Below are 14,436 nucleotides of genomic sequence, written 5' to 3'. Positions count from 1 at the left end.
GTGACTGATGAAAGCATCTGGGCTTTTGAATATTTTCATGAATATTTATTCATTTTCTTGATTTTTTTTTAATGTTATTTTTCTATTCGTTTTATCTGCCTGAATTTTAGATAGTTTTTCTTTATTACATTTGTGTTGGTTTTTTTTTTTTTAATTGTAGTGCCATGAGGGAAGCAAAAGAGAGTTATCTGCTGTTTGATTTTGCTCCTCAGGGCCCAAATCCTGCAATGAATCCTCCTTCATCGAGACACCCGAGGATGCGCAAGTATGAAACTCGGGATTGCTGGTATACATTTCACTTGTCATTCTCCAACAATTTTCTATTATCTATGTACATAAATACAGATATGTACATACACAGATGTATGAGCTGCTCCTATAACATCCAGGTAACTACAAAACCTTGAGAAGGCATCTAGATGTTTATGGCTACGTTCATAGTACATGATTTGCAGGATCTAGTGGCTATTACTAAGTTTGGAGCCAAGTTTAAACTCTTTTGGCAGTTACCAGGAGTAAATGAAGGATGTGGAGTTTAGATCAGCTATGTTGTCTTTTGGAAGGGGGGGAGGTGTGCCTCTATCCTTCACCATGGACTATCCCAGGGGTCCAACATCAGCAGGTTCCTAATTCTCTTCCATTAAGTAGGATGAATTGGGACCTTTGTCTTGAAAACATACCTTCGTTCAACCAGAGGTTCAACCTGTTCTCACATTTCTGATCCAAAGACAACACAGTGCAGGGACACTCCTTAAATCCCTTCCCAAAACAGTAATGATTGGGTGCAAAAGCCTCTATGGGCAACTTCATCGCAAATTATTTGTGTTTAGACTCACCTGACAGACCTTCAGACATACAGCGTAGGCTCCCAGCCCTGCTGTAAGTCTTATTTAAGTCAGCATTTACATCAGTAGCTGCACTGATGTAAATGCTGAAGAACGTTTCCCTTGAAGAGATTTCAATAACGATGCAAATTATTTCAATAATTTTATTGACGCTGTTTGTGGGGGAAGGAACACAGGCATCTCCTCCATGTTCACCTCCCCCTTCTGGGGCCTTGGGTATCTGGATGGAATTGCAACGGTCTTTGATGGACAACAAAGGCGCTTTTGTTCTGTCAAAGAAGCAGAGCCAATAACGCCCCAAAGAAGTCAGCACCGAGAGCTCCACTCACCCGACCAAAAACAAAAGAATAAAGTGTGCAGCAATGCAAATTATCTTTCTTAGAGAATTAACCCCTTCCATCATCCCAACCCCTCCGCATTCCTACAGAAGAACTCTTCTGGCTGCCAGCATCTTTTCACTTTCATCCTATTGCTCTGCTTCAGGCTGTCAACCCCAATCACTGTCAGAATTGCTGATAATTAAGTATTGCCTCCTCTTTCTTCACCTCAGAAAACTGCAAAAGCCAGCTGACTCTCTTAAAACTACTGTCGGGGGCCTGGAAGATCGATAGTGGCATATCCTGCACTGACATCCAGCCTTGTGTTTTTTTTGAATCAACCACATCATTGTTATAGTCAATGAGAACTGTTAGCCTCAAAAGCATGTTACATGGTGTCTCCAGAGGCAAGGTTCCTCACTGAGCAAACCTAGTCTAGGCTAAGAAAATTGCCCTGGTAGGGTTAAATTTGATTTAAAAATTGATCCAGTTACACTGGTACAATGTAAATAAAATTTAATCTTAAATAGATTTAAATGTAGCTTCTACTGGTTTGATTTAATTCAAAACATTATCAACGTCTAAGTAGCTTCACTTGCATTAAGAGTTGGCACTGGTAAAGGCAGATTGATTTTACATGGATTTAATTATCAAAACTCGAGCAGATGTAGTCTTACTCTGAAGTGAGGATGGGGGAGCAGAAGTCAGCACAGTTTCTTGAATAGTACGTGACCAGGCCTTGCTCCATGGACCCGGCAAGCGCTGATGCTCAAAGGGAGGGGAGAAGCTGCCCTCTCCTCTTCCCTCCATCCTTTGGTAAGTCCAGTAACAGCAACATCCAACTTTTCCTGGCAGAGCCATACTTCAGCTAAAAGACTGGCACAGAGCTTTGTGTTAAAAATGCCACAGGATAGCTTTGCAGGATACAATGTCTTGGTTTCCCAGCCCGATGCCACAAGTATGAGGGCAAGTCAATGGAAGCCAGAGAATTTGCAATTCTGAAAGGAAATACCTTTTAGGCAACGTGTAATCAGCCTGTGGAACTCATTGCCACAGGATGCTGTTGCAGCCAAGCGTTTAACAAAGAAATTCCCCAACAATTCATACCAGTGGGACCTTGCCAGCCCTCAAAATTTATTGTAGACCACCGTGTAGCTCTAGATCCACGTGGGGCTTTGCACCCCGGTCACAGCGCAGGAGAAGGCTGTGACCATGCATTACGTCTAGGCTGTGTGTGATATTGCTTGAGGCCTCTTTGAAAGCAAGGGTTGGTTTGATCCACAGACCAGCTGCAGGCTTCTTGTCATAGTTGTGTCTACACATGGGACCACACGCTCTTTAGAGCCGTCCTCTTGCCACCCAGATTAGAAGACCTGTTGGAGCACACCATGGTTCCCTTCCAGCCTTCCCGTCCCACGTAGGCAGTGCAGGAGGGATGGTGTGTGCCCGCACCGCTCACTGTGATGCCTAACGCGGTGTCAGTTCGTAGCTGGCGTGCAGAGCCAGGCTTCACAAAACCCTAACCCACAGAGCACCAGTGTGTGAGGCACCGCTGGGAACAGGGCTGGAGAAGCACATGTAGAGGTACACAGACAACTGTAGTATCGGTAATTGTATTAGGAAACACCAAAAACTATTTTGGAAGGTGTACAGACCCTCCCCATCTGCCTACTCTGGAATTTCATGCATTCTCCCAGGGTCATCCAAAAGCCTTCAGAGGCTCTGGGCAGAGTGCCTGTATGTGCAGTTCTGCACACCATCTGAAATTATCCTTTCAAACTTGAGACCCAAGCTCCACGACTTAAGTCAGCATTGCAGTTCCTCCTGACCCCTCTGCAACTGGCCTCTTTTACAGGCAACACAGTTCTTCCTTTCCTCATTTAAGTATGGATCCTTTGCAGTTTAAAATGTCCTGGAGTGCTCAGAAGTCTAGCTTGGGTATAAACATTTAGCAAATTTCGCCTACAGGACAAAAGATGGTTGGAAACTGTCACGTACCCCAGGATAACCCCAGGATAACCCCCAGATAACATCTACAAAGTTCTTTTGGTTTTTAATCAGATCTGAAGCAGTGTTTCCAAAGCAATTCTTTTTGAAAATATTTGATGTTCTAGGTTTGCTATACTACTGTAACAAGCATACCTATCTGCAAAACTCAGGTACATCTCTGCTGTCCACTGCTGCTTTACCTGGGTGGGTGGACTGCTCCTAATCAATGTCAGGAGTCTGAAAGCCTGGGATCTGAAAAAACGAAGTGGTATTCAATGACCTAATGAATGGTTAGGTGATGGTAATATTGCTGGTTGATACAAATGGGGTCTTAGCACCTAATCCAAATATCAGTCCCTGGTGGCAATGGGAGTTTAGCCATGAACTCAGAGCAGGGGGGGGAGGGGTTGAATTAACTTTTTGCTGTGATGAACCGATAGCTTAAAAAAACACTGCTGTGAAGGCATCTTATCTCTCTGGCTAAGAAAGCAGATGCAATTTCCTAGAAATTCTGAAGATGCTACATGCCAGAAAGTGTAAGATCTCACGGCAGCTGTTTCAAAGATTACTGTAAACAGCTTCCCCCTCGCATAGTCTATAGATGGCAAGGCCCTTCCATCATGTCACTGTATAGTGGGAACTTTACTGCATAATTCAAAATTACAAATATTTACAAAATTGCAAAATAATAGTCAAAAGCTCATTTTACCCTGTTCCCTGCTTCGATGGGAGCCCTGCTGTTTCTTCCAGACGGTAAGCTGGCCTCTTGCCCAGACCATATATCTCTTATGACAGGCTCCTTAAGGACCAAATCTAAATGGAAGCCAAAAGAAATATGTCTTACTAAGTGACACAAGGGTAACTTTCTGAGTCTGATTCTGAGCCCATTTTAACTGATTTTGCACGGATACAACTCTGCTGGCTTTAACTGCATTAATCCAGATTTGTACTGATGCAAGCAGAGAGCCCCAGTGCCTTTGACATTGGTACAAAAACAAATTTCTAAAAATGCTGAAGTTGCAACCAGTGACCTAGGCAGTGTTTTAACAATTGCATTCACATCTGGCCTCTGGAAGATTTCTCAGTTGTTTGTCTGCCTCGTTGTTAGCAGAGCCAAATCGCTCTGCTACCTTAGGCAAGGGGGGAACGTTCGTGGTCTCTTACAGCTCGTCGCTGCTAAGGGAGTTATACGAACAACTGATAAAAAACCCACTGACCGAAACGGAAGAATCTTCTCCAGCCTTGACTGAGCTTTGTACCAGGCTTTCAGGGCCAGACTGCCCCTGCTCCTGCCACAGGTACCGCGGGAATTGCAAAGCTGTTCCAGGAGGTCCGAGAAGGGCAGGGAAGAGCTTAGACAAGTGTTGCTGTTGGTGGGAGCAGCTAGTACCATCCCAGGGGATGTCAAAGCTTCTGCTCTCTTCTGTGCCTCTGCCAGCACTTGTTTGGAGCCAATGCTGCTCATAGTTTCTCTCTACCAAATACCCCAGTGATACTTGGTACAGAGGACACCAGGGTAAGCATTCAGCCTACCATGAGGATTACTAGCACCTCTGAAGTTTGAGCTGCTCCCATGCAGGGAGCATCCCAGGTCAGATTCATAGAGAAAATATTCACATGATGCACCTGTTCTTTTCTTTTTTTGGCGCTTCTTTGTGCTATTTATAAGGTGCATTTTTCTTGGACCTCACAAGAAATGTGGCTCTGCCTTTTCAAATACTCTCACCCTTAGGACTGGATTTTACTTCTACCTGATCTAACGTAGGTTTGCTCAGGGAAACTGTGTGCTGCAACAACCTCCACCTCTAGCCACCAGAAATAACGTGATCCATGATTTGCATGAGTTTGGGCTTGCCAGTGGGCACGGTCTGTCTCTCTTACTTGTTGCCATTGGGCTGAAATAGAGCTGGAATGTGCTGCAGCAGCCTCATCAGGCCCACAGTGCCATTGCCAAGCAAAATCCTGCTGAAATCGGTGTCGCAATGAAAGTGCAAAAGTGTTGATGACGACTGATGTTCTGTTGGGGAGGCACAAAATGGCAGCTGTGGAGTAGCGTGAGGAAGCCTGATGCCGTGCGCTGATACTACCATGACAGATAAGGTAACGGGACATCAGTCTGCTTTCACTTCCCGAGCATGCCCCGCGGCTTGTTTGGTGTATAAATCTTTCCTCATCTCTGTTCTCCTTTTTCCCTCCCCCACCGAGTTTGCAGTAGTGTTCGTCCCATTCTTGTTTTAGGAAGGCACCCCGACTGGAGTCCTTTTCTGTCAAGAGGAGCGTGCAATTTAGCTGGTCTGTAACCGTCTGTTTCCATTCATTCCTGAGGTTTTCCAGCTGCCCACGAAAACAATGCACTGATACACTCTGTGCGGACTTGAACCACATCCAGAGCAAAGGGTTAGGTGGGGCCGGGAGATTCGGGGAGCGTTCTTTGTCCTGGAAAACGGAGCGGATACCGGCACCACACAGTCAGAAAGACAATGGCGGAGGAGCAGTCTGCTGATTCCCCAGCCCACACATGGTCCGCACACCGGACTTTGGGGTCCAGCATCCAGCTCCTTGCCTGGAGTCATGAGAAATGTCAGGAGTACCAAACTCGAGCATCTAAGCACCGGGAGGAAAAACAAACTGAATTCCAAGGGGGACCGATGCTGCACTTTCATGAATGTAAAGTAGACAGATTTCATCAGAAAGGGTGCAATATTTAGTTAATTTTTCTGTTAAACTCTCTCTCGCTTCTTTTATCTTCCTTCTTTTTCATGGAGAGACATAAAGTGAGTAATAAAAAATGCTAACAGCACAACTTCTTGATTTATACCACCAGCAGATCTCAGGCAGAACTCCCTGTTGAGTTTGAGGGAACAGCCTGATTAAAAATTGATGCCACAATATGGTCTGTCTTAGCAACAACACTCGCAAGTGAAATTCATCTAGGATATAAACTGTGACATTTAAAATGCCTGTCGGGTGAAACTTGACCAAAAAAAAAATAATAATTGGTGCGCGCAGCTCTGGGGAATAAAGGCAATTGCCGTGCCACTTTATGGAATATCGTGTGTGAATCACTGAAGCTATTAAGTCTTCTGCTGCCTTTTTCCTGGCCTCAAGAGGTTAACTTCTTCCCAGAGCCGTTCACTGGGGTGGGAAATAAGACCCGCATGTGTGTGCCACAGAGCTGTGTCTGGTCTGGGTACGCGGGTGATCTGGCTTTCGTGTTGTTTGCCTGAGAGACCCACTGGCGAGAATAATGAGGGGGTTCAAAAGAAGAATGTTCTTTCTGCCAGAAGTGGTCCTTTAACCAGGCCTTTGCTTATTTGTTGGGGGAGATTACTCACAGGGTCACCTGGCAAAAATGACTGGAAGTTATGAAAGAAAGGGCCTCCTGCCAACTATTTAAGAGAAAGAGGGAGAGAAATGGAGAAGAAACAGGAGAAAGAGCAGTGAGTTGGCTGCAGGGAAAGGGACGTTTTGTGATTCAGAGGAGAGGCCAAGAACCAAGGCTGTAAAGGGAGGGAGAGGACCCTGGGCTCCTTAGAAGGCTCGGTGCTATATTCAGGTGGCATTCAAGCATAAATTGAAAGCTGAGGCAAAGAAAAAAGGCACAGGCACTTATATATGCCTTGTGGAGCCCTTATGGCAGAGGTGGAGCTCTAGGAAGGCATGAGCATAAAGCACCGGAGTGACCTGGGGCTCGGCACTGCTTCTGGAGGTCTAGGGCTGTTGGTCTTCCCCATCCCGCTTCCAAAGAGGGGCAAAGACTGCCTGTGCTACGAAACCAAGGCCAGGAGCTTAGCCGAGTCACTCACTGGTTGTTAGCTGTTCACTGCACCCAAAGAGGTGTTTTTAAGACTCAAGAAAGGGAGGGTGCTTCTGAGCTACCCCCATAAATCTCAGCCTGGGCTGTTGTCACGACATCAGGGACCTTCTGGGGCCAAGGCAGGGCGGGCTCCCAGAGAATTTGGCTTTGAGCATGCCAACAAGGAGAGCTGTCGCAAGGCAGCAGCGATGCACCCACTGAGATCCAAGGACAATGAAAATATACAAACCCAGCACAGTTCCCTGCAGCTTACACCACTTCGACAAAACATCTGCTTGCCCGGAATAAAATCCCTCCCCTGTTCTAAGCAGATACAGTTCCCCCTGAAACAGCAATAGGAGCTGCTGCATCTGCTCACGCCATGGCCAGGCTGCAGCCCCAGGAGGATGAGGCCTTAGCTCAATCGGGCTGAGCTGCCTGCTTTATCTTACACTCTCCTGTGAATAACTTTTCTTATTACACCTTTTTACACAAGCGCCAAACCCCAAGCAGGCAGGAAAGCCAGCCAAAATGCAGAAGAATTATGACAGAGGCTCAAACATCATGGGGTTCTGGAAAGGTTATTCATTTAGTAAAAAAGTAAATGTGCCAATGAAACTCTCTGGCAGCATTTGTGTGATGATAATCATGCTGATTAAGTGTTCGAGCCTCAGGATATGCTGGGAACGGCACTAGGACCTAGAAAATAACCACCCCATGCTTTTGGAAGACAGCTGCAGGCTCTTCCTGTTCTGCTCTGTAAGTGATCCATCTCCTCTCACAGATCTGTTCGTTTTGGATGCAATTGCTCAAAATATGCATTACTTATGGTCATACAGATAAATACAAAGGGGACTAGCAGTTGTGCTGTTAACCCTTCAGATCCCCATTCGGATAAGCCATGCAATGAGGAAGCAAAAGATTCAGAGCCCAGTTTTACCTACAACTGACTTTTTGATAAAGCCAAATCAGTTACATTAGCTAAGGGTGTTAACCTTCGGAAACACACTTTTCCTCTCTCCCTCTACATTCAGCTATGGTCTCCATTACCGTTTGCTAATGAAAAAAGTGCGTGTTCTCCTGATTCCTGTGTTGGTGAAGGAAAGGAGAAGCTGATCAAACCAATGGCCTTGATTCACTTGCAGCCCTAAATTTGATATACCATTTTCATCTAATCAGTGCTCTGCAAGCATGTTAGTGAATGTCTGATGTTTAAGGCATGGAGATGAATTCCCAGGGAGTTACGATGGCACAGAAGTGGCAGGAGGAAAGAATCAGGACAGAAGAGATGCTATTTACCTCGGTCAGCTGCTTTGGGACTTCTCTCCTCCTCAAGCATGAATTTCACAACTAAAACACTGAAATAATAAAAACAACAGCTACTTTGCAGAGGTGCTGCTGAAATATGCAGTCTTGGAGCTCTCCAACAGGAATGGAAACATGAAGAAAGACTTTTAACCATATAGGAACGTATACGCACTGTGGGCCAGCTATTTGGCTGCAGGAAATCAGCGCAGTCAGGCTAAACAAACTCGATTGAACTACCTGGCTTGCTTGATGAGCCAGTTCTGCACCAGGCTCCTAAGCCAGCCGGTGTCCCTCTGGGACAGGCTGCAGTAGCCAACACACAGCTCCGGGCCTGCCCTAATTCACGCTAATTGGCACTGACTGCCTTCGACGTTGGGTAATCACACTTTGTAACTGGGAAAGCAGAGCTTCCCTGCCATTGCTGCACCCAGCAAAAGTCAAGAAGAGCAAAGGACTGAGACTGACGTCTCCTGACACAGTTTTGGGTCTTTTCCATACAAGCTAAAGTGCTCTGCTGCTTCTTTCAAGGGGTGATTTGGACCCAAATGGAAAAATCACTGATTTGAATGTTTTTATTATTGTTATTACTATTATTCTTACTATTGTCATTCTGTCCTGCTAGGGAGGTGCTGGGAAAGGAACACCGTCTGCAAGAAATCAGTGCAGGCTTTGAGAACCTAGTAACCTATGTCCTCCCCTGGAGCTTCCATCATCCTGACAGCAAGTTTGTGCTAACAGGTCAAATACCAATTTAAAAGAAAAAGAAAAAGGAAAAAAAAATACCCCAAGAACTGGAACAAGAGAAACTCTGTCTGGTACCTCTTTCCAGCCAAAGAACTCTTTAATAGCAAACTATTAGATAAATCCCAGGCCTGGGGTGTTGTTACAGAGGTTTTGGATTCCTACCAGAATTTTTTGTGTGTGTGTCTCCAAACCTATATTGTCTGAATGCAGCTGAAAAGAAGAATCATTCAGTGTAATTGGAAGTTTTTCCAGTATCATGGAAGTCCCTGTTTCTGATGGGATGTGTGATCTTTAATTGTCAAAGGAGCTGACTGTTAAATATCATTTATTAATAAATTGTAAGAAGAGAGATCTGAAACCTTTGAAATGAAGATTATCAGCTCTGTAGTTAGACCTGAACTGAAATGATAAATTCCAGAAGTCAAAATGGTGCTTGCCTGCTTTTTTTCCTCTCTCTCCTTTTAAAAGGTAGATGACAAATGAATCTGGCCCCAGCCCCCAGTGAAAAGAGAAGCTCTATTATTTTCAGAAAAATAATTTCAAAGGGCAAGTCAATAATAGCAGGATACACACAAAATAAAACCTTTGGAATCCTGTTATTATTATTATTGTTATTGTAGGTTCAGATGACTCAAATGTTATTATTTTCTTCTTGCATTACCAGCCAAGAAAACCAATGACAACCACATAAAGCTCTGCAAATCTCAGCAGTTTTGATTCCCATTTACATTACTGGAGCAGCTGTTGCACTTGGGTAGTTTAGCAGGTCAGCTCTGCGTGTGGACTGGCCCACACTGTGCTTTGTCTTCTTGAAAACTTTAGCTTGATTTACAAGCAGGATTCATGTCCAGCCTACCCTGCAGAACTAAACTAAGCTTACAGTATTACTGTGTCAGAAGGGGCTCTGTTATGTGCTAGTACCTTATGGCCCATATAGCACATAACACTGGTTCATGTACAGGTAAGAGACTTGTTTTGGTGGTGGCCACCCTCAGTAAAGTATGCAAGGAAGCGGTCTGCACCGTGGACACTCTTTTGCTATTGCTCAATCTAAGCTGTTGGTTTCCAACAGCACAAAAAAAATGCAAGGGGAAAGTCAGCTGAAACCACAGAATCTTGCCCATCTGTGAGTCAGGATCATTCACCCACCTTCCCACCACCATGATCATGGGGCAGCAACGTCACAGCTTAAAAGCACCTCTCCCAAAACATGAATAAACCTGTGCTGACCATGAGCCGGTTGTCTTGCCTGGCGTGGTGTCTTGCAGGGAAGGAGTTGCACTGCTCTCTTACCCCGTCGCAGATGATGAGCAACACTGGTGACCACCAAGAACTACTCACATGAGAATACAGCTATCTTAGTTTATATCAGGCTAAACAAACCGAGTGGCGGCATACCAAAACTGCTGCAATGAGCTAAACAAAATTTTTAAAAATGCATTTTTCTCCATGGAGTAGCAGGGACTGATCCTTCCCAGACGTTGGAGTATCCTAGCAGGAGCACATGAAACCGTGCTGACTGAGCGGAAGCATTCAGAACATTTTGGACTGTGTGAGTGCAGGTGTGAATGCCTACACAAAGTGCGAATTTACCGCAATCCACTAGAGACCGGCATATTTAAAGAAGGAATTTACATTAACAATTTCAATATGATTTCGTGTTTGCTTCACGCACAATTTGACTGAATGCACTGGTACATTCCTCCGTATGTTAACATGCTTCAAGAGGGACAGCTTGACTTGATTGCAAACTGACTTATGTTGAACCACATAAGGAGGTTCACCCGTCCATGGAAAACATGGTGCACCCATTCGCGCTTTCTTCAGTGTTTCTGTTGCTCCACGGAAAATTGATACACATTTTACTTCTGTTCTTTTCCACTTTCTTCCATGTGTGTTTGATTTCCTTCATAGCCACCAGTAAATATGGGAAGAGCTCAAATTGTGTGAGATGTTATTGCACCTCCTCCGCTGATTGAATGGTTACTCTTGGAACAAGAGGACACCAAATTACACGAGTCCCAACCACAGGAGGCTGATTTAACTGAATTTAACCTCTCCAATAAACCAGATTATTTAAAATTAAAAAGCAAAACAAATCACCATTTACAATGCTGAAGATGCCAACCACATCAGGCAGATGTAATCTGATTCAGGGACTTGTGAGTTATATCAGATTTACTCCTGGACAAGAGTTTGAGCCCATGGATAGTAAAAATTTCAAAGCCAAACCCGTTTTCACCCAAGTTAGTTTTCCATTGACTTCCATACAACAGGGAAAAGAAAGCTAAAAACCAACCAGGTGAAGCATGGGAGCCAGGATATCTGTCAGTGCTTCCAGAGCCCTAAGATGTGTCCCCTCTACGTTTTCACCCTGTCATTGCTTAGGCTTTAACAGTGACCATGGCTCTCCTCTTGATGCCAGAGGTCGGGGATGCCCTTTGAAGCTCTGCATTTCCTTTTTGCAGTCAGTCAAAGAGGTCACTGTTGAGCAAGATTTTCTACTTAAAGAACTAATAAAACAGCTCTAGCAGACACCAAGGAGTGAATTCATTTTTACCAGGTCCAGAGAGGTGTCTCTGGAGGAGGAGAGAAGAAAGCACAGGAAGGTGTGAGCGTTGGGCAGCCTCAGCAGCAGGATAACGCCTCTTGAAATCCCCGGGGCAGGGAGGCGGCTCTGCAGCCCATTCCCTGTGTAAGCAGTGAGTAGAGATTCATTTGAGCTATGACAACATCAAACATGCCATCAGTAGGCAATTTCCTCCTCACCTTCAGTATGTATACGTGTACTGGGCAGTATAACAATGCAAAAGTACTGCAGTTGCTCAGCTATCTTCCAAGGATTCATTTGAAAGAGATATTCCGTCAAATTCCCACATTATCCAGCTACAGAGAAAGGACATTTGTGTATGCAGGCATTCTGGCAGGAGCTATTTGCTTTGGGGCCAGATGTAATTCAAAGTTATTCTGAATATTACACTGCAGCAGCCTGGCCAAGCCCAGTAATGCTGATTATTAGGGCTTTCCTGATTTTCCAGATGGAGCTGATTTCATTTAGTTCTCTCTCTTGTAATTAATAACTTGTCCCTTTTGTTCATTTTTGAATCTTTGTTTTATCCCTAGCATTTCGTAGAATAGTTTCCAATTTACATAATCCACTGCTTGCCTCCGCGGTGCACGTAGCAGGACTCATTCAGCCATACAGTTTAATGACGTACAGCTCAAATCTCTGCTGTACAATCTCACATCCACTTCACATCAAGCTGGCATTTTTGTCATTTATATTTTATGTGCTATAAACTCACAAATCATACCATTTCGTACTAGAGCAATGTCAATAATCTTTAAAAAAAAACCCAACCCTAACCACTAGCAAACATATGGGGTCTGTACGTTCTGTCCTTTAAACAAGTGCAGATTTAGCAAGGAGGGGGAGGGAAAAGGAAGAGAGGAGAGCCACATCCCCCCGCTGCCAACGCAATGCATGTTCCTGCAGCATCAGTGTTTGGATTAGGCCCATGGCCACCCTACTTAGGTTTCAAATCAAGAAAAAATAGATGAAATTCAATTCCTGCTGCCAGTTTTTAGCAATATTAGACTTCTGCATACAGAGGATTTTCTTAAATAGTGTTCACATGAGACTAGCTCTTTGCATTGAGAGTGTGTTCATAAATGGGATATCAGATGTTAATAAATGATGAGTATTTAGTCTGTAGGCATATTACAGACGTGTAAAATGTGCTATAGGTGGCTAAACGCTAGCTGGTTACAAACAGGCTTCCACGCACAGCACGGATTAACCAGACTGCCTGTTTTGTGCTTTTAACTCCTAGCGCGCAGCAGGGTTCAGTCCAGGACTGAGGCTCCTAAGTACTTCCACAATTTAAATAACAAATATTAATCTACTAGAACATATAAACAACCGATGAGTTTGAAGCGTATAGATGCAGTGGGCTTGCGCACAGTAGCTGTATGTTGGAGTCAGCCTGTACATCTGTGCGTACGTGCGCAGTCCCACGTATCCCAGTAAGGACGAGGAGGGATGTCAGTGTGTCCCTCTGAGGGCTGGTCTGCACCGAGGCAGGCTGAACCGCTGAACGCTGGAAGCCGTATGGCAGAATATCTGCGATATCGCGATATCTGACCCCAACATTAGTGGGACAGTCACCTCCCCTGGCTGTGTGCACCACGTGTCGAGAAACCCAGGCGTGCGGATTTCTGGGCTTAGGCTGTTCTGCTCAGGGGAATGTGGGTGGGTGGTTGTTCTTATTTTCTTTTCTTTTGTCCTCCAACTACTTAAGAGCATCTGGGATTCCAGTTAGTGTATATTTTAAAGCCTTTGTTTCTTTATCCTTCATGCTGCACCGTGACATTGAACGTGCTTCAAATGAATGAAAAGCCTCCTTTAAAGCTAGTCACAATTCAATGGCTGTCTTTATTTGGGACCACATTTGGGGTTTTTAACAAATTAATGGCTAGAAGGTCACAACAGAGAGCAATGCATATGACTGAATATTAACTTTTAATACAGTGCACTGAGCTTAGGAGCTGATTAGAGACTTCATGAAGCAAGAGCAACACTAATCCTGGAAGGATTCCTAAAATCTTTCGTAAGCTGCATTTAATTAAAAGAAAATGAAATACGCAAAAGTTGATGCACGAGTTGCACATTTGTGCATCCCACTCAATGAATGAATCATTTCCCTGCCTTCCTCTCTGACAGAGAAATACCTTGCAATCCATTAAAGGCGCTTAAGTATTTTTATGGCTCCAATGAACCACATGTCACCACGAGCCAGCCAGGACATGGTCATTGCAGGCCAGAGCTGTTCTGGTGTAACTCTAACACTTCTGCAATGATTTGGGTAGGGGATGGCACCCAGACCATAGGCGGTCTACAAGAGTACATAACTGTTTGTGCCACTGCTAAGGCAAACATCACCAAAACTACTGCTAAATTCACAAAGTAGGATTTTTTTTTGTATTTCCATACCCCTCATAACACATATCTGGCATACATGCATCTGGGGCAAATCTCAATCGATGTAACTCTACCAACGGTACCACTTCATCACGGGAGCAGCACATGTCCTTCTCACACAGGCACAGGCCCAGTTGTTACCAATTGTCCCACTCCTGTTACTGGTAGAGAGCCACAGGGAGCCAAGAAGCTCTAGCTGGAAAGATGAACTACAAGGTGGATGAGTGTGAATTGATTGAATCATAGAATCATAGAATCATAGAATCATTAAGGTTGGAAAAGACCTTTAAGATCATCAAGTCCAACCGTTAACCCATCACTGCCAAGTCCACCACTAAACCATGTCCCTAAGCACCACGTCTACCCGTCTTTTAAATACCTCCAGGGATGGGGACTCAACCACTGCCCTGGGCAGCCTGTTCCAATGCCTGACAGCCCCTTCGGGGAAGAAGTTTT

The sequence above is a fragment of the Platalea leucorodia genome (assembly GCF_965183815.1).
Source record: "Platalea leucorodia genome assembly, chromosome: 1".
In the NCBI taxonomy this organism is placed as follows: Eukaryota; Metazoa; Chordata; class Aves; order Pelecaniformes; family Threskiornithidae; genus Platalea; species Platalea leucorodia.
This window is presented reverse-complemented; position numbering follows the sequence as displayed.